General features: G+C 37.3%; 1 long non-coding RNA gene and 1 pseudogene across 2 annotated transcripts; one reads left to right on the forward strand and one right to left on the reverse strand.

The window, feature by feature from the left end:
- LOC131254807 (uncharacterized) overlaps positions 1-2872 on the forward strand; it is a 38032-nt pseudogene extending 35160 nt beyond the window's left edge.
- A 1828-nt stretch (positions 2873-4700) lies between these two features.
- LOC131256211 (uncharacterized) lies at positions 4701-7516 on the reverse strand. Of its 2 annotated transcripts, none has more exons than XR_009176661.1 (6): positions 7231-7516; positions 5426-5493; positions 5261-5323; positions 5098-5153; positions 4937-5010; positions 4701-4783 (listed from the first exon to the last, which is right to left on the reverse strand). It is a non-coding gene; the product is annotated as an uncharacterized LOC131256211 (long non-coding RNA). The 2 variants fall into 2 exon arrangements; XR_009176662.1 differs by lacking the exon at positions 7231-7516 and adding an exon at positions 5693-5732 and having other exon boundaries at positions 4704-4783.
- Between the last annotated feature and the right edge of the window lie 13140 nt (positions 7517-20656).

Raw genomic sequence — 20656 nt, forward strand, 5'->3', positions numbered from 1 at the left:
TGCAAAGCAGGTGGTCATTTATTTCACCATGCTTACTCTTAAAAAATAACTACAAGAAAACCTTGTTGTAAAAGCTATAGATTATCAGGTGCAACAATATCCAAAAGGCTGCAGATTATAGGTAACCAAATGTTCTATGGCTACGGATCAAATTCGTATCTATATCTTTAAAAGCTATAGCTATGGTACTAATGGCAACAGATGTACTTCAGACTATAATCGTAGCTAAATCCTATAGCTACGGATTTTATCCGTAGCTTTTTCCCGTTTTCCGCTAGTGTAGTAAAAAACTAACAATTTAGGGGCGTCATGCAAAACCGCCAATAAAACCTTTACCAACAGAGCCTTTACTGGCACTTGCCTGACCGCTGATAAAACCTTTACCGGCGGTCTTTTTGGATCTTTACCAGCGGTTTTGACCACCAGGAAAGGCTAACTTTGTTGTGGTGTAGGCATACATACAGTCAATCATGTTCTTGTCTTGAATGTACGTGACGCTCAATGAAAGGAAACAATATTTATTTTCTTTAACCAAAAATTGGTATAGTAGCCCATCTTTCTGCAACCTAAGCCTCTGATAGAAATGGGATAGACCATGCCTAGTATGTCCATGCCAGATAATCTTAGCCATTTGATGAAATGTGCAATTACAACCAGTTGTCCACAGCTAACAGGGGCCAAATTGGATTTGGATCATCTGATGGGTGATTTCTGGGATCATACATAAAATATGGTGAACCTTATGAACAATTGGGATCATTAAAAAGTGGATCCCACATATACCATTAATTTGGACAAGAAATTACTCCATTAACATTATGTTTCCTCTAAACTTTAGCTACACACGCACACACATCTTCAACAGCTGATTCTTCACTTCTCTGAAGGACAGATTCCATATGTTCATTGTGCTCTTTTCTAGTTGCTGGCTTCATCTCATATGTACTCTTACTTAATGGCCAGTATATTTCTTTGCAGAGGCTGCTTAGAATGGTTGATGGCTTGAACTTCAAAGACTTTGTGGCCTTCCTGTCAGCCTTCAGTTCTCATGCAAGCCTTCAACAGAAAATTGAACGTATGGTGGTCTAACCTTGACCATGAATTTTTCCCCATTTATAGACTCTTTCATGCATATGGGCAAAGAAAGTTTCTTATTTTTATCCAAGCGAGTAGTTAGTTCTCGATTTGTTTACCGACACTTATTCAATAAGAAGCTTGTATTGGGAATTAGAGTTTGGAAAGCTATTAGCAACACTCTATAGATACATACATATACTGCACGTATGGTGTGATTTTTAAGAACTATTTGAGAGAGAACTCAGTTTTTATGCTTCCATATCTAACTTGAAATACTAGCATTATGCCTCCTAACAGAAACTTGTTTAATTCACAACTTATCAATCCATATCCTACCCAAAATAGATCCCATTACTAAACAACTGATACTGGACTCCAAATCACAGCTTTATGTACTAAACAACTGGGATTAAGTAATACACATTTAAGTTCAAATATAATGCAGAAATGCGGAATTCAGAAATGCATGTCAAAGTTCGAAAACAAGTGCAAAAGCTAAAAGCATAACAAGCGCTTCGAGCATTTTGTCACATTCATCAAGGATAAAATGCCTCACATTCTTCAATGAGATATCCTTAATCTCTTGCTAGAGCCAGAATCCTCCTAGGTGTCCCAACAACAATATGCGGGCACTCATTCTCTGCAGGGTAGAGAGAACAAAAACAACAGTTTTTCCCATTCCAGACTTTGCTTGACAGATGACATCCATACCCAAGATGGCTTGAGGTATGCACTCATGTTGCACTGATGTAGAACCAAATAAAATTGGAGTGAAGGAACCCTTAGTAAGAAAATTTGACCTTCCAGATCCTTTTAAAAGAAAAGATTTAGCAAACCAATTGACTCCTCCAAATTCAGGTGTGTGGAAGTGGTGCGTTACCAGAAATGGTCAGATTAAATTGCTCAGAGAAATGTGCATGTTAACATGGTTATTATATAATACTCAGCCCAAATTGCTGGTGTTTTGGCTACGGCATCGAGGACAAAGCATTCTTTACAGGTATTTCCCCTTTCGAACAATTTAGACAGTTCATCAGGTGGCACCCACATTGGATGGAAAACAGACAATTTAAAGTAGATATCCTCATCTGAACAATGAGATCTGTCGACTTCTTTCCGTCACATGGAGATGATTGTACATATTTTCTCTTTAACCATCCATTTGCAAACCATTTATCGAATAGACAGTATTATCCAAAGGGAAATTCGTGTAGAACTGTGCATCCATGGTTATGCTTACTAGATGCATGGTCTGGATCAATGAAAGGTAAGGGACACCTGTACAGTGCTGGTTCAAATGAAAACACCATCGATTTGGGATTCCTCCTACTAACATAAGGAAATGCAATAGAAGTATAGAACAAGGAAGCCTTCCAAATTGAGCGCATATATAAATGTATGCATTGTGTTAACAATTTGCAATAACATCTACAAACACACCAATTTTTGTGCATAGAGTTTTCTTTTTCTTTTTTCCTTTTTTTTTTTTTTGCTCAAAGTTGTTTAGCACATCAAAATTTTAATATCAGTTAATTCATCACAATTAGCTTCTCATTATAACAAAATTTGTGTTTTTCATCAAGTCAAACAGAAAATGAGAAGAACTTGACAAGAATTTGCCTTTTGAAGGATGCTCAAATCCTGAATCTACAATGGCTTGAAGAAGCTCCGGCTTTAGAAGGAAATCTCTGAATCCTGAGCTGTGAATTCCAACATAGCCCCTGCATAACAGAGGAAACAAAGAATAAAGACATGGAGAATGCTATCAAAAGCAATCTCAAGACAAAAAGCTCAATCAATAAAACTTGAAATTTCGGTGAAGGAAAAAAAATAAAAATCTGATGACTCAATATCTGAAAATAGGGCAGCATAAAACCTACACCAAACTGAGGCCTGCATTCCTTAACCTGATGACTCAACTCAAAATCTCATCGGGTCAACTAGTCAGCTCGCTGACTTGATGAACCTAAAGACATACACCAAAGGAATAACAGCCACTGACAGTTTGTAAAATATACAAAATATACAAAGGAAAAGAATAAAAAACAAGAAAAAATATAAAAAATACACAATCCAAAATGTAGAAGCCCAAAACGAGCATGAGAAAATATACAAAGGAAGAGAATAGAAAACAAGAAAAAAGTGCAGATTGATCAAAACAACAAACGGTTTGTAAAATACACAATCCATAAGCACCTAATTAGAATTAAAGTAACAGGATAAGCGAACCATCCCGAAAAGATAAACATACCATCAACCATGCTCTATATTTTATAGATAGCCACTTGCCTCCAAACATGTGGTTTGTATTTTAGCTCCAAACATGATACACATTCACCTCAAGAAGAGAAGATATTTCTTGATTCTGAAATTCCAAGTAGATAAACAGCAGAAATTCGATCAAAATTGAAAAGATGAAACGTAATGACAGTTCATCATATAAAATTGCAGGAAAAATGAAAAGAAGAAAATTCTAAAATCGATTCAGCTATAGAGAGATGACGAAAATACCTAGAATCATGAGAAGGAGATAAAAAATCCACTTCTACTATATCTTTTACCAAAAGCAGAGAAAAAAATCAGCTTCAAGTCAATGAGTCTATATCCAACTGCAGCAGCCACTCAGGTTGAAAAGATGATTTGCCTCCAGAAAAATATAATGAATACAATATTATTAACTGGGACTTGATTTAATTAATCACAAACATGAATTTTAACAACCTTACATGATTTATTTCCACCATTTCAAACAGATCTATGGCCTAATTTAGAAGAAATAATTGCCTTACCTGATTTAGTAAATAAGCAACTAGGATTGCTGGAGAATCCCCCTCAATTTCAGGAAGAAAAGAGGGCCTCTTCCTCTCTTTCTCAAGCTTGTACATCTCTGATTCAACGTATCTGTTCTTGTAGGACAAGGTCCACTTTCCTTGATTGTCTTTTTTAAAGTATACAGCATGGAGCATTCCTTCTCCTCCAATCCATGTATCACTTGATCTTCCCAAGATCGAAACTGATGATTTTAAAGATACAAAGAGGGGATTTGGGCCTGCAATTTGTATTAAACCCAAGTCGCAATTAGCATTAGAATTAAGAGGAATTAGAGAATGTGATTAGGCTAATGAGATTTTTCTAAAATGGATCCCAATTGCTTGCTATTAAACCTAAACTAATATTCATGCTTGTTTGATAGAAAATGATATGGGATCTCTACACTTATTCATTCCTTCTCCCAATTGCTTGCTGAATGTTTGTATGTCATTCAAGATGAATGACTAAAAGCCTTCATCCATAGCTTTTGACAATACACTCTTTGTCAAAGGGCAATCATTGTCATCTCTCTCTCTCTCTCTCTCTCTCTCTCTCTCTCTCTCTCTCTTTTTAAATATATTAAAAGGCAAAAAAAGAAAAGAAAAGAAGAAGAAGAAAAGATTCTCAATACAGAAAATGGCGTATGTAAATTATCATAACCAACACATTTTCATGAAGAACATTAGATAAATTAGGGAATATAGTAATTACACAATATATTTACAAAGATCTAACTGAATTGTGACGAAGATGATTGGGCCTAATGGTGGGCCATGCATATTAATTGTGTTGAAGAGGTAGGAGTATGAATTCCTTCAACCTCAATCTCTAAAACTCTTCTTTTCAAAAGACAGTTTGCTTTTAGAAGTGCATCTACAAACATGAGCTCCATTGCCTGAAGATGAATATCATCAGTTAGTAGGTTTAAAACTTTAAATAGATTCAGCAACAGATTACAGCAGCACAGTTTGAAAAAGTTGTACTAATATGAATATTTTCAATTAGAAAATAAATACTGTGGGAACAATAATGTAGGAATTCTATATACCTTAACTTTTGCATGCGTATATACTGTTTGATAGGGATCAGCCTGGGTGGTAAACAGTTTGTGGACTGTAAGGTCTGGGCAATTTATTCAGACATAAGCAGAAGAAAAAACACAAATAAGAAGTAACCATGCAAAACTTAACATATCAATAAAATACTAACACTCCTTGGCACGAGAGCATATTTCATCAACTATCAACTGCATGCATTCCATTAACCTGCAAGCAACAAAATGAAATTGAAAATTATAATGGACATACATTTTGCATAACCAATTCATAGAAACAAAGAGGTGATCTGAAATTTGAAAGTTCTCAAGACATACCTCTGAAATTCAAAATTGCAACCAAGGCCACAAGCTCGGCAATCTCGTTCAATATAGTCAAACCTGTAAATTAATGATTTCCTTAATCATAAGTTTCAGGATAAGGAACCAATTATAAAATGGCATAAGGCAGGAAACAAAATCTGATAGTGAAATACACCTTACTTGTCAACATCTATTCCAGTTCGACCATTTGCAACAATATCATACAAGAAACACTTCTCTTTTGTGTCCTTCATTTCAATTGATGAACAAAAAAAAGAATGCCAGTGAGGCTCAAGTGTTTGATAAAATTTAGTAATAAACTTGTAAGTACAGATAATAAGGTGCTGGAAGAAGAGAATAAGATGCTAAAAGAAATTACAAATCAAAACATAAAGGAGAAAAAAAGAAATATTACACAAAATCATGAGAAGAGGTAAAATGACTTACATTGCAAACCGAGATATCATGGCTGGCAAGTATCATTTCCCGGTTGAAATATAATATGTTATGGCAACAATGAAACAAGTAGTGCTGTAATATGTTATGGCAACAATGAAACAACTAGTGCCGTAATATGTTATGGCAACAAACATAATGCACATTCTTGCTTCATCATTTCAAAGGGCACACAAGAAGCAACTCAATGGTCCATAAAAGTGGATACAAAAAGATGGCAAAGATGAGGAGAAAATCCGACTATGACACTAGAATCCGATACTAATTACATAATATTCTTCTTCATCAAAAGAAGTTGCATTCCACTCAATATCCCTGCAAGAAGTTCTAGTATATCACAGATTTCAGCAAGCTTTCGAATCTATATTTCAATTTGCAACTCGTTCCTAAGTAAACTTCACTCAAATTGGCTCAGTCAACTCAATTTTAGTCCATCTCAAACAAGTCAAAGCCAAATCAGGTTGCAACTATTGATCAAAATATTGGTGATATTATTCAATATTATCAGTAGCTCCAGGGTGATGATATCAAAACTGCCAGAAAATACATTTTTCCCACATATCAGCGATATTATCGAGCATATCGCCAATATATCGGTATCATCATTTTATCGTCCATATCACTAGTTTATTTATCCCTTGTGTCAGAAATACAGTCAATATACAATAAAGATAAGGATGCCGACAGCCTGCAATCCACTTGCCATTTTGATGCAGTGTGATGGAAATGGCAAGTGAGAAGAGATTACACTTTGCTAGATCTTTCTGAACTAGGAAAACTTAGCCATTCCCGGTAAGAAAGTTACCTGTAAGTTGAAAAATACCAATTTCAACTCAATATATCATATAAACAGTACGTATTGTAGTAGAATCAAAGTAATGAGGCAACAATAACTCTTCTAGTGATGGGAATGATTTCCTATATTTTTTTTTTTAGGAACATAGAAGAAATAGTTGGCAGGTACCTGGGCCAACAATCTTCCTTCTGCATTATACGCATCATTTATTTCCCACTCAAGAGACCAGACTGTTTTCAACACCTTGAAAGTGCATTTGGTTGTAACATCCATTATTCTACGGATGCCTTTAGCAATTCTTTCTTCAGATAAAAGGGCAAATGCTTTATCCATGCATAATTCCAAAAATCAGGTGGCTTGACATGAAACTCGGCCAATTTGACTCCGCTTGATCCTATGCCAACTTGACTCGGCATAATTCCAAAAGGGCAAATGCTTGGGACTTGATCAACTCAGCTAGAAAACTCAGAAACACAATTTTACATAATTTTTTTCATAAACAGCCACATTATTTCAACAATCAATTTCCATAAACAACTAAGTTTCTAGAGAGAAACATAATTACAAAATTGCATGCTCAATGAACACGGTATTAGACCATCGAGGATTTTCATCGAACATTTGGAAGGAGGCCATTTCCAACAAAGAAGAAACCCACAATATCCCCACTCAATCAACATGGTAAGAGACTATTACGGATTTGCATCAAATACTTGGTGGGAAGTCAACAAACCTCAGGTTCCAACACCTGCACGGAAAATGCCCCTCAGCCCCGAAAAATCCTTAGTGGCTCACGTTTCAACAGAACAAATCAATGGTCAAGCAAATCCTCTCTGTGTGATTATTAGCCCCCATTCAAATTAACATTGATGGGATGAACAACAAATTTCAATCATCCAAACAGACCCAAACCCCATTCATTCATCGAAAATTCACATTACCAAAAGTTTTTAAAAAAAAAATACAAACAAAAGGTGCCGTAAAAATGCCCCACCTCCACGCATACATGCATTTCCAAAAAAAAAAAACCAAGAGAGAGAGATGTTAGATCTGTATTGTGAAATTGATGTATCGTCTATGCATTAATAATGAAGATTTAATCCAATAACCTAAAAGCATACCTGACTGAGAAGACATTCCCAATCCCTTGATATTGCCGACAGGAATCTCATTCTTCCGCACCTCACACCCTTTAGGAGAACCTCTCAATGTGACTAGGTTTTCTCACTTGTGTTGGTGAGGAGATCAAGACATTTTAAAAAATAAAAATAAAAATTTTACACACGCACACACGCACACACGCGCTTACACATGCACACCGTGGGATTTCACCACTGGTGGGTACTCAAACCCTTGACCCGGTGTGGAAACTCCTGGGAGTCTACCACTAGGGTAAGAGTAAGGACCCGAGATCAAGACATTTAATATACGAAAGAAGGCTAAAAGCTTACCCATCACACTTCTCACCTCCAAGGTATCCACACCATAAGTTTCCATATCCGGCTTAATAATCATGTATAGGGACTACGGTTCAAGCGTCCAGCCCCTAACCTATTTATAATGATCACAATTGTAGTAAGGCCCACTGAATCGCTCAATCTGAATAATCCAACGGTCGGATCTAAAATGATGATCATTGTATGGCCCACCTGATGAAGTCTTACATTCTCCCACTTGGGCTACACTGATATCTAAAAGAAAACAAAATATTTTAATTTATTTGCGAACAATAATTTCATAAAATGCATTTGCTTTTGAAAGTTCCTAATGGGTGCCCTAGGCCCACACAATCAGGGCCACAACTACTATGGGTGATGCCGGATTGCACGTCATTTGCACTGGTTTCTTAAAAAGAGAAGGACGCTGCTCCGTTGAATCTCTAGACCTACTGAGCTTCACTGTGAGGCTATGCATGTGTCTCGCAGTCCTTTCATTTCTTGGGAACATTTTAGGGTATAAGTCCAAGAATGCAACATATCTAAATCTCAAGTGAACCACACTACAGGATCTTCTTGCTCACCCTTAAAGGGATATTGAGGGCCACTGGAATGTTTCTTTGCCCTCAAACCATTGATAATGGTTAAAAACACGTGAATGAAATGGCCACACAAATATCAGCTCGATACAAAAGTTTAGTAGTCGAGCTAAGTTTTTAATGGCCAATCACCACTGTTTTCTCTGGCACGGTCCACCGAAATTTGGATCTGCTGCGTTTTTGAGCTGGATAGGAATTGCCCGAACTCACTAGCTAGACAGGAAGGCTTACGAAGGTGAGAAAGTCATTAAATTAAATTGTTTGCGACCATGTTAAAACATCGACTCAAAGATTAGGCAATTCACAACTCAAGTAGGCCACACGACACAATAAAAATGTGTGGATAAATGCCTACCATTGAAACTTCCCTGCGTTGAAACCTTCCCGGTATGCTTGAGCTGAAAACACAAAAATATTAGCCTAATCCAAAACTCCCATTGCCTCCCAAATATTCCAATGCTAGACATTCAACCCACATTATTTCCTTGTCCTATTACCCACTTAGTCTTGCATCTGCCTCATTTTGATTGGCCAAAAAAATAAAGGAGGACTGGATGAGCTTCTAATGAACATTATAGTGGCCCTGCGTAACAGGGCTTCCCCGCATAGGAAGCTAGTCTGACAAGCTGTCATAGGCAATCTATTTCCTTATACAAGCTTGCGTGTTAGGCAATGAGGGGAGCATTCTGTATTACCGTGACTGTCGGGGACCTTGATGTATTGTTGTATATCCTGTCCATCTATTTTATCAGCTCATTTCAGGACATGAGCCCAAAAGATTAAGAAGATCCAAATCTCTAGTGGGCCATCACAGGAAACATTGGTGATTGAACACCAACTATTAAAAACATCCTAGGACCTATCATAATGTTTACCAGCCATCCAATCAGTTGATAAGATCACGTAAACCTGCATTAAGGGGGGGAAAAAAAACAAATATCAGTTTGATCCAAAACTTTTTGTGGCCCATACGCTCATAGGAAGTTTTTTAACAGCAGCCATTCAATCACTGCTGTTCCTGTTTTGTGGTCCAGCTGATATTTAGATCTACCTCATTTTTGTGCCCATGTTCTAAGATTATCTACAAAGATAGATGGACACTGTAGATATATGATATATACATCAAAATGAGCCTTTCACGGTCCCACCCGAACCGAAATGGGTATTACCGGACCTGACTAATCCATTCCCAATGTTTAACTTTTTTTTGCTTATTAGGCTCGATACTAGAGCTTAGTACAATGCTTGATACGCAGGTTAGATTGTGAATGGTGTGGTTTTTTTTTTCCACACGGATGCATATGTAGGCTCTAGGAAAGTTTCAATGATGTGCATCTCCATCCTTATTATTTCATCTTAGCTAGTTACCCTTGATTAACAGGTTTGATGAAACGTGCACATCATGGTATCACTACACATAAACTTATGACATCCAATCCCCCATTCTTATGTGGTGTGGTCCACTTGAGTAGTAGACTTTCATAGGCTAGTCCAACATAGGGAAATAAGCTAACTGGCTGGTCCAGCATAGGTAATTAAATAAGCTAACCTCCGGTTATTTGATACTTGTTTGGATTGCGTGAGATGCTGGATACGCAGCATTCAGAATTGAACACGTGGCATATATTAACTCAAATAAAACTTAATAGATTTTCTTCCACTGTCGCAATATCAGATTTCCTTTTCTTAACATTAATCCTGACCTCTTATTCGTGGACTGTTGGATAGTTTTCATTTTACCGCCGTCCGATAAATGTCCACCAATCTAATGGTCAAATAAGCTTGATGTTTTATTCATGATACATTTATACTTGTTACCATAATTTGGACCGTTTAATTTTAATAGTTGTATTCTATATGTAAAATAATGTCTAGGTAACTACTAAATGCTTACCTACCATATATCATACTCTGCTAGAGTATCAAAAGAAGCCGATTTTCCTACAGCAAGTCCAGGCGTATGATCAATGGGCCGGACAGAGCCTGAAAAATCAGAATTTTGAATAGGCCGCCGCCCGACAGGCCAGCCCAAAACTGTTTAAAATCGGGCTCAGACCTACCCCAAGCCCGGCCCATTGACAGCCCTAACCATAATGTATACTTTATATCTATTCCCTTCCTCTATTTCTCCATGTAATTTTAGGATATGGATCTAAATATGCGGCAGCTTAAACACTCTGATAGTCCAAAACACAAGAAAGAGGGATCTATTCCCTTCCTCTATTTCTCCATGTAATTTTTATAATCCCTTCATCCATTTCATAGGGACCTCATGAACAAATTATAACCCAGGCCATAAAAAGCTTTCAACAACGAGCATCATCAGTCTCATTGTTTCTGCAGTGTAGTCTACTTAAGATTTAGACTTGTGATCATGTCCTAAATTTGGACGAATAAACATATATGGACAGCATAGATATAATGCATTCATCACGGTGGGCCCCACAAAGCTTGGGGTTGCTACTTCCGATTCTCGTATGGTTTGGATAAGGAATGAGAAGTTTCGAGCTGCACCATTTGTACCACAAGTTACCATTCACGGAGAAGACAACTTCCAACCTATCAAGTAATTAAATGCGACATCGATCCATTCTTCAAATAGGATGGCCCCACCATGAGGATCACATTATGTAAAAATAAGTCCCATTTGCTCATCACATGGGCAAGAGAAAAGCAGAAAATTTCTAGCCATTAATAAATAACAAAATACAGGTGGTTTCCTTGATGGCATAAGCTGACTTTTGATCAAGGTGATCCGTATGCTGGGGCTAACATATCATGTGTTGGATGCTTCATGAACATGAAAATTTAGAAATTATTTTAATCCAACTGATCCCACTCTAAACCTTTTTCTTGGAAGATTGCATGCAGTCTCTCCTATGAATAGAAGCCGCTTGAGTACTACCCCACTTAGTCCCTTTGGTGGTAAGGGTCAGGTGTTCTCAGGGCGACAGTGATGTATGAGTTTCATCCACACCGTTCATCTATTTCTTCATATCGTTTTAGGATAATGCCAAAAAATCAGGCAGTTCCAATGCTCATTTGGACCACGCTTTGGGGATTAAACACCCACCGTTGATAACTTTTGGAGGGCCACAAAAGTATTGGATAAGCTGATATTTGTGCTTTCCCATCATCCAGGTCTATGCGAGCTTATATGAATAGGTTGGATGGCAATTAACCATTACAGTGGGCCTTAGGAAGGTTTCAATGGTAGGCGTCATTATCACTGCTAGAGCTGTACACGAAACCGAGTTAGCTCGGTTAGCTCGCTAGACTCGACTCGAAAAAGCTTGAGTTAACTCACTTCAAAACTGAGTTCGAGCTGATTTTTTTAGCTCAAAAAGTTTTCGAGCCAGAGTTTGACCTTGCTTGAGCTTGACTCGACTTGGCTCGGATTGAACCCCAACACGAATCGTACGCAGATCAAACCAGTTCAGTGACTCGGTTATTTTGATATTGATCTTTCTCAGCAAGTGTTTGATGAAATGACTCAATGAAGTGTCGGCTGGTGGTGAGGAAGGTATGGATATGAAACAAATACTCTTGTATCTTGACTTTTATATTGCCTAATGAGTATTGTTTGATGAAATATCTGTAAATCGATGTTGCTACTTTACATTTCATGAGAAATTGAAGGTGCACTCCATGTGTTTGAGAAAATGCTGCAGAGGCTCGAACTTACCCGAGCTGCTAACCGAACCGAGCCAAGCTAGCTAATCGGGCTCGAGGACCAAGCCGAGCCGAGATCGAGCTGGGGTCAGCTAGTGGCCGAGCCGAGTCGAGCTGTGCCAAGCTCGACTCAGTTCGACTCATCTACACCTCTAATCACTGCGACTTCCTAGAGTGTACTCAAACCTTGGATTTGCTTCATTTTTGGGCTCTTACACGTGGAGCCCACCTTTGATGTGATCCATTCATCATGAGGGCCCTGCTTTTGATGTGTGTTATCCATTGTGTGGGCCCTGGTTGTATGTGGGCCACTCATCGCTAGGGACGACTTTTGATGTGGACCGTCCATCAATGTGGGGCCCACCTTGATGTGGGGTCATCTATCTTGTGAAGCCCACCTTTGATGTGGACCGTCCATCATATGGACCCACTTTGAATGTGGATTGTCCATCATGTGGGCCCTACCTTCGATGAGGGTAGTCCATCTTCAAGGTTCACCTTGGATGTAAGCCATTTATCATTAACGAGCAACCTTCAATATGGACTATCCATCAATAGGGCCCACCTCAATGTGGGTCATTCATCATGTAGGGCCCAACCTCAATGTCCACTACCCATCATGAAGAGCCCATCATTGATGTGGACCATCCATCATGTAGGCTCACCTTTGAAGTGGTTTGTCCATTATACCAGTCGGCTTTGAATGTCGTCTATTTATCATTAGGGGTCGACCTTGGACCATTTATTATGTGGGCCCACATTAATACGTGGTCATCTATCATGTAGGGCCCACCTTTGATGTGGTCTGTCCATTGTGTGGGCCTCACCTTTGACAGGGACAGTGGGCCTCCCTTGATAACGAAAGTGAGAGAGGCTGTGCTTTGACATGGACCATGGTCGACTGAGAAAAGTAGAAAAGTTCTTTAAAAATGCTGAAATAAGTAACTTTTAGCATTAAGTTACTTTTATGATAGTGCTTACCAAACTAACTAGCGTTAAAAAGTAACTTAACGATTTAAAATAAGTTAAAAAGTAATTTGGTTGTATCCAAATAGGCCCTTAATGGCCAGATTACTAAGCCATGGGGCCCACATCCTTTGTTAAAAAATCCCATTACTTAGATGCCCTAATCATTTAATTTTAGTTGTTGAATTTTGAACACCAAACTGACCAAACCGTACATGTAGTGTCACACATGTACACATGGTGCTTTGACCCAAATATCAAATACGTCCACCTATTAAATGGCCAACCCGCTTAAGTTTTAGGTTAGGGCACATGCATTAATGGAGTGCCTAATGATTGGCATGGATCTTTCATATTCATATATTCCCTGAGGCTGTCAGCAGGTTGGGTTCCATAGTACCTAAACTCCGATTAATTGGTCCAGATCTTGCTAAGGTTGGGTCCTTTCTGGTCTTACATCTAATTATTTAAAACCCCGGACCAAATTCAGTAGGGGCTAATCAGTTTTAATAGTAAAGTTATATGTATTTAGGGGCCAACTCTAACAGGCTAGATCACCATGCCACTGGTTACATATCTCATTAGATTGGATTACGTTTTTACTGTTTTCAGATTATAGCATGTTTATTGGGCAGAATATAGTTCAACTTGCATTCAATTAAGAATATGTTAAAATTGGGTGGGCCCCTTGTGATGTTTATGTAAAATCATCACCGACCATCAGGTGAGTCAACCCATGTGAGGCCCAAGGTGGAAAACATTAACCTCATCCAAAAAATTCAAGTGAACAACACAATTAGAAATACTATACAAGGCAACTTTAAATTGTTTCCCTTGGTGTGGTTTTGCCAAATTATGGATGAACCTAAATTTTGAGTGTTGGGTCTCTAGATTTTGATGTGGCATCTAATGGTTGGAGTGGATTTATATAATCATCACGGTGGACCCTGGAAAAAGGATTAACATCTCTGACTGTTCTAGGATTAACATTTCTAGACTGTTTTGTTTGGTGTTGGATTAATTCACCGGTCAACTTATTTTTCTTCCCTTAGCCTAAGTTGGGATTATACATCTAATGGTCGGAGTGTATCCCACATAGACATTATGGTAAACCCTATCAAAAATCAAGGGTGGGCATGGCATAAAATTCCATTATTTTATATAGGGAATTTTACAAAATACTAATACTACCTCAATAATATATTATTTACATCCCTTACCTTTTTCAAAAAGGTTTATAACAAGCCACCCTATTAATGTCACTAATTATCACCTGAGTACCTTCTTAATGGAAGTTGGGTCTGTAGTGCCTAAAAATAAGACACATGTAATTCAAATGGCTCACATCAAGGGAAACAATTTCAAAGGGTGAGTATTGTCCTGTATGTCACTACGTGAAAAATGGGAAAAAATGACTTATTTAGAGACGGTTTTGGACCGTCTCTAAAATTGCTTGGTTTAAAGACACTTTAGAGACGGCCCTAAACCGTCTCTAAATTTTTAGACGGCCCTTAACCGTCCTTATTATTGTATTAAAAATTTAAACGTCCGCAAATCATTTAAGACGGCCAAAAACCGTCGTTAACTGCAGATAAAAGACGGCCATTGACTGTCTGAAATAAGAGACGGTCCCTGACCGTCTTATATGCCAAAATTTGAGACTGTCGAGGACCGTCTCAATTAGAGACGGTTATTGGCCGTCTCTTACTGGTGGTTTGAGACTGTCGAGGACCGTCTCAATTACAGACGGTCGTTGGCAGTCTTTTCCTGGTGCATGGGACTGCCACCCTGTGGACTGTATTATGGACGGTTTTTAGCTGTCTCTGTTGGAGACTGTCAAGGACCGTCTCTATTAGGGACGGTCATTAACCGTCTCGTATGGGTAATCAGAGACTGTCATTGACCGTTTCAATTATAGACGGCCAATGGCCGTCCTTCTCACCCAATCACACCCATTGCCAGCGTCTAATAGAGACGGTCCTAAACCGTCTCTAATGCTCCAGTAACCCTTTACCCATAAAAAATTTATGGATTACGAAAAAAAAAAAAGTTTAAAAACTCAGAAAAATAACTAACAAAGTTTAAGAAAAAAATTTAGATTTTGAAAAAAAACGTAATTTTATAAAAATCTAGAATTTGAAATAAAAATTAAGAACTTTTAATAATGTTGATAATTTTGAAAAAAAAAAATTTTGATAAGAAAATGATATTTTGAAAAAGAAAATTTTAAAAATTAAACAAAATTGTCATATTGCAAAAAATATATATATTTGAAAAAAGAAAACTAGATTTTGTATTTTGAAAAGAAAAATTAAAAAGTTGTATAACAAAAGTGATATTTAAAAAATGATATTTTGAAAAGGAAAATTTAAAAAATTAAACAAAATTGTGAAAAAATTGACAAATTGTAAAAATATATTTTTTAAAAAGAAAACTAGATTTTGTATTTTGAAAAGAAAAATTAAAAAGTTATATAACAAAAATAATATTTAAAAAATGATATTTTGAAAAAGAAAATTTAAAAAATTAAACAAAATTGTGAAAAATTGACAAATTGTAAAAAAATATATATTTTAAAAAAAGAAAAGTAGATTTTGTATTTTGATAAGAAAAATTAAAAATTATATAACAAAAGTGATATTTAAAAAATGATATTTTGAAAAAGAAAATTTTAAAAATTAAACAAAATTGTGAAAAATTTGACAAATTGTAATATATATATATATATATATATATATATATATATATATATATATATATATATATATATATATATATATATATATATATATATATATATAAAGAAAATTAGATTTTGTATTTTGAAAAGAAAAATTAAAAAGTTATATAACAAGATTTTGATAAAAAAAATGATATTTTAAAAAAGAAAATATAAAAAATTAAATGAAATTGTGAAAAGATTGACAAATTGTAAAAATATATATATATATTTTTTAAAAAAGAAAACTAGATTTTGTATTTTGACAACAAAAATTAATAAGTTTTATAACAAAACTGAGATTAAAAATTGATATTTTGAAAAAAAAAACTAAATTAAACAAAATTATGAAAAAATTAAAAAAATGTAAAAATATATATATTTTAAAAAAGAAAACTATATTTTGTATTTTGACAAGAAAAATTGAAAAAAAAAAAAAGGATCTATACCAAATTGAATGGATGTGGCCTACAATACACAAAGTGGGATTAAAAACATCTAAACGTGAAAAGAAAAAAGAAAAAGAAGAAGAAGAGTGTTAACTCGAGGTTAAAAAAATATATATACATGTTTAAGAAACAGAAGTGCAAATCAAAGTTCCTGAATACCTTGGTAAAAAAGAAAATGGTCTAAATTCAACGGTAATATCAGATGGTTGAGATTACCCAATCTTCGTGATATTAAAATAAGTGTTCTACCCAACAGAATAGATGTGCCTTTCAACAAGTGCAGACCAAAGGAGATTGAAGCATATAAATGTTTAAAAAGAATAATACAAGTCAATATTATTCATCAGGATAGGCAAAAAGAAAATGGTCCAAATTAATCCAACAGCAATTTCAGACAGTTAAGATCATCCAATCAGTGTGACCTTTGGAGAGGTACGTACAGGTATGCCAGGTGTTGCAACATTAAGAATTGGTACCAAATGCATACATTAATATGGGTCATTCTCATGTTATCATTTTTCGTCTATTAACTCGTCTCAAAAGCAACGAGATGTAAACTTGCACAGCTTAGATATAGTTTAAGCTGCTCGTTAATTAAAAAAGAACTAGAATATAGTTTAAGCCAAATGGAATCTCAAAAAAAAAAAAAGACGACCGACATCCATCTAATCGTACTAAGTCCACCAATCAGGTAGCAGAGATTGTTCCATGAAAGGCATTCCCTGCTCTCCACCCATCCACAATCGGCCCCTACATATTAGCTTCAAGGACTCCAAAACAGTAAAACACAATACATAAGTCTCACTAAAAATTCTAGAACTTGCAGAAACACAAGACAATGACACAAACAGAATTTTTCTCAAATGGAATTAAATTAATATCAGAGGTTAGTTTCCAAACACCACTAGTAGAATCAAACAATCTTTGACAAGAAAACAAAAGCAAACCCTACAACACCTAAAATTCAACATACAGCCTCATCAAAACAGCAAAATCCAAAGGTGAAAAAATTATCATAAGAGTGATTTCATGACCCACCTGAGATTATTGAGTTCTTATGATTCGAAATCACATCCTAAATATATGATGGAAAAATATATGGACGATGTCAATACACATAAAATATATCAAGGTGGGCCATACACGGTTAGAGTAACACTCATGAAGGAGTTATCTGAATAGTGAAATGGTACTATAAGGTCACCTCTTGGGAACTTCCCATGAGGTTAATTTGTGTGTGCCCCACCATGATGTATGTAGAACATCAACACCATGCATTTGATGTGTCCCATTTAAGTCCAAAAATCAGTTGTATACAAAACTCAGGTGAGCCATAGTATCTAAAACCACGTGAAGACATCACTAAAACATATAAAAGTATTCAATTGGTGGGGCCCACATGAGTTTTCGATGTTTGTGAAACTTGGGTTTGACTCCTCTCGGCTGTAATGAATGGGCTGGATCTATGAACCACAACTAGGTGGACCCAATAAATGATTGTGAATGTTTTAATGGGAGGGTAACCCTCTCAACTATAATATGTGGGTGTGGCCCATCCAAGTCATGGATTGACTTTATTTTTAAGCTTGTGGCCCAAAGTCACGGTTTATGATATCCACATCGTCAATCCATTTTTCCAGATCATTTTAGGGCCCGTTTGGACAAGTAGATTGGAAGGGATTGGAAGTTAAATCCCTATAGATTGGCCGAGCATGCCAAACAAACTGGGTGATCTGATCCTGGGATATACAATCCCATGGATCTTAAGACAATCTATTGACAACACCATCATTACCTTTAAATCCCATCCAATCCACCCTAATCCAGTCAAATTTGCCTGGGACATGTTTGGTTCGAGGAATTGGAAGGGATGGGAAGGTTTAATCCTGGGATTGGGTGAGTGTGCCAAACAGACTTAATATATAGCAATCCGGGGGAATATAGCAATTCCATGGATCTTAAGACAATCCATTGACAACGCCATCGTTACCTTGAAATCCATGCCATCCACCCTAAAACCATTCAATCCCTTCCAATCCACCCATCCAAACAAGCCCTTAGTGGTTGAGTCCACAATCAAAGTATATCTAAAGCTCAAGTGGACCATACCACAGAAACAGTGGGAATAATGATTTCCACCGTTGAAATCTTCCTATGGCCGACAGTGATTTTGATTTGTCATCCAACTTGTTCAATAGATCACAAATACATGGATGAAGGGAAAACTAAAATATCAACTTGATCTAAAACTTCAGTGGCCTCCCAAAAAATTTCAATGGTAGACGTCCAATTTATACTGTTTCCTATGATGTGGTCCACTTAAAATTTTTATAGGGTTCAATTTTGACCTTACGTAATAAAATTATATGTTAAAATGGATAGATGGAGTGGATAAATTGAATAAATCATAGTGGGCCCCAAGGATGCTTAGGGTATGAGGGCCATATAGGGCCTAAAAATGTCTTATCTAAGCCGTCCATATATTTTAAAATATTATTATAGGGCATGAAACCAAAAATCATCTAGATTAAAGGTTAAAGTGGACCATACGGTAGGAAACATGGAGATTAAATCACATATATTTGCTATGGTGGGGAACAGATTGGCTACTCCACCTGACAGCCAATGGCTGGTGGTCGGTGCTCTATGGGGCCCACCATGATGTATGTGTATCATCCATGCCGTCCATCTATTTGTTATATATATCATTTTATGAGATGATAAAAAAATGACTTATATCTCAATCTCAAGTGGACCACATTACAGGAAATAGTGTTGAATGAATTTTGACCATTAAAAATGTTTTGAGGGCCATAACAGTTTTGGATCAAGTTAATATTTTTTTTTCCCTTCATTTGGGTCTTTATGACCAACTAAACAGATTGGATGTCAAATAAACAGTACAATGGGCCTTAGGAGGATTTTAATTGTGAATATCCATTCATTAATTTTGTCCTGTGATGTGGCCCACCTAGGATTTATATCCCTATCATTTTTTGCATCAAGCACTAAAATGATCTATAAAAATGGATGAACCGAATGGATGAAACATTTACATCATGGTGGGGCCCACAAAGCATCGACCACCAGCCACCGTCCCATCCCCAAATTTGGGCGGGCGCTCAAAACCGTCAGCGCGCCCAACCCCCTCCCCATTTCATTTACCAGGCGCGCGCGTCCCAGCGCCTCTCTGTCTCTCTCTCTCTCTCTGTTTCTCTCGCCGTCCCGGTCTCTCTCTCTCGCCGGACGGCCTCTCTCTCTCGCCGGACGACCTCTCTCTCTCTCTCGCCGTCCCGGTCTCTCTCTATCTCTCTCGCCGTCCCGGTCTCTCTCCCAGACCCGCGCCACTCTCTCTCTCCGTCCCGGTCCCAGCTTTTCCCCACCCCGACTCTCTCTCTCTCTCTCTCTCTCTCTCTCTCTCTCTTCCTCACTGGCATCATCTCCGGATCTCGTGCGGCCAGCAGCCCCTGCCCTTCATCTCTTCCCCGGCCAGGTACTCATTTGTTGTTAATGTTTAAGGTATGCACAACATGTGTTTGATGAAATGTCTTTGCGGGAGAAGGTGGATTGGAAGGGTTTGAATGGTATTAGGGTGGATGGCATGGATTTCTAGGTAATAATGGTGTTGTCAGTGGATTGTTTGGAGATCCATGGGATTGATATATCCCTGGATTGCAATATCCAGTCTGTTTGGCGCGCCCGGCCAATCCCGGTATTAAACTTTCTCATCCCTTCTAATCCCTCAAACCAAACACGTCCCAGGCAAATTTGAAGGATTAGGGTGGATTTGATGGGATTTAAATGTAATGATGGTGTTGTCAGCGGATTGTCTGGGATTGGGATCAGATCACCGACTCTGTTTGGCACGCCAGGCCAATCCCGGGATTTGACTGTCTTATCCATGCAGGCCATCTATTTTTCAACTCATTTTATGGCATAAGCCTAAATGGAAGCATATCCAGTGCTCAAGTGGGCCCACCACAGGAAACAGTGGGAATCGAAGACCCACTGTTGAAAACTTCTTAGGGCAGCAAAAGTTTCGAATCAAGCTGATATTTGTGTTTTCCCTATGTCTGTGTCAACTTATGAACAAGTTAGGTAACAAATAAACATCATTGTGGGCCCTACGAAAGTCTCAACGGTGGATGTCATAATCCCCACTCTTTCTTGTGTGTGGTCCAGCTGAGCTTTGGATAAAATAAGGATTGCTGGTCTCTGCTGGTCTCTGCCATCTATTTTTCAACTCATTTTATGGCATGAGCCTAAATGGAAGCATATCCAGTGCTCAAGTGGGCCGTCTGTTTTGACAGTTTAGTTG

The sequence above is a fragment of the Magnolia sinica genome, chromosome 9, assembly GCF_029962835.1.
Source record: "Magnolia sinica isolate HGM2019 chromosome 9, MsV1, whole genome shotgun sequence".
NCBI classification, from domain to species: domain Eukaryota; kingdom Viridiplantae; phylum Streptophyta; class Magnoliopsida; order Magnoliales; family Magnoliaceae; genus Magnolia; species Magnolia sinica.